Source organism: Myotis davidii, unplaced genomic scaffold (genome assembly GCF_000327345.1).
Source record: "Myotis davidii unplaced genomic scaffold, ASM32734v1 scaffold2042, whole genome shotgun sequence".
Taxonomy (NCBI): Eukaryota; Metazoa; Chordata; class Mammalia; order Chiroptera; family Vespertilionidae; genus Myotis; species Myotis davidii.
In genome coordinates this window covers 61,809-63,007 of record NW_006293469.1, presented here as the reverse complement: position 1 = coordinate 63,007, position 1,199 = coordinate 61,809, and positions in this window count along the sequence as shown.

Below are 1,199 nucleotides of genomic sequence, written 5' to 3'. Positions count from 1 at the left end.
CCCGCCTCCTCCCCTGCAGGCTGCACCGAGGTGGCCTGAGGTCTGCCTTCCTACAGAAAACAGCCGCTTCCACACTCACACTTCTTTCATTTTTCACATAGAAAAAACAAGTTTAAGCCTCTTATACTCAAATACATGCAAACGGAGACTATAAGGAGAAAACAGTTTTTAGCTGTCAAGTTATCAATGATAAAAATAATCGCATCATCGAAAACCGGCTGAGGGGGTCAGAAAAGCATTTTATAACTGTTATATAAACTGTTACATCTTTCCTGGAAGATAGTTTAGCCGCATGCTTTAAGGTCTTAAAGAATGCACATCTCTTGATCTAGTCATTTCAATTCTAAGAACCGATCAGAAAGAATTCGTCAGAAGGTAGGCAAGCATTTATATAGAGGCATGTTTATAATTTGCAAAAATAGAAATTAAACATATATTAAAATGAGCGCAATCTTTTACACTTTATGATCCATTCACATTGTGGGAACCTATAAGACCACTGGAAATCATGCTTTTTATAAAAATGAGAAGATACTCAGACAGTAGAATATACAGGCATGCATACACTGAGTGGCCAGACTATTATGATCACCCCATCAGTACTTCATTGGCACTTCCAAAAATACTGAATATTGAAAACTTCCTAAGCAAATACTCTCAAGATTTTATTATTATTATTTGCATAACTACTTCACTTCATTGTACTGGTGGGGTGGTCTAAATAATCGGGCCGGTCATAATCATCTGGCCACTCAGTGTATATTATATGCTACACGTATATAACAAAAACAAGAAAGCAGACAGAACCCACAATTGGTTCTCACAACTGGTGTCCCCAGATGCGCCCAGAGAGCTTAGCCCAGTCACGGATGCCCTGGTCCCGCCCAGACCCGCTGAATCAGAACCTCAAGGGAGTTACGCGGCAAGAACGTGGACACGTAACCATGCCCTCCTCGCCACCTGCCAGAACATCAAGATTTATCTTTGTACCTGTCTGTCTCCCCCGGAATGCAAGCTTCAACCAGACCGTGTGAGCGGCTTTCCGTAATGGGGGGGTTGGGGGGGCCCTCGAGGCCTCGGACGGCCAGGAGGGCAGGGCAGGAGGAGGGGGGACGGCAGAGAGACTTCGGCGGCGGCACCGACTCCCGGCTGGGCAAGGGGTGCTTCCGGGGGATGCGGGGCGCCGTGCAGGGAACCCT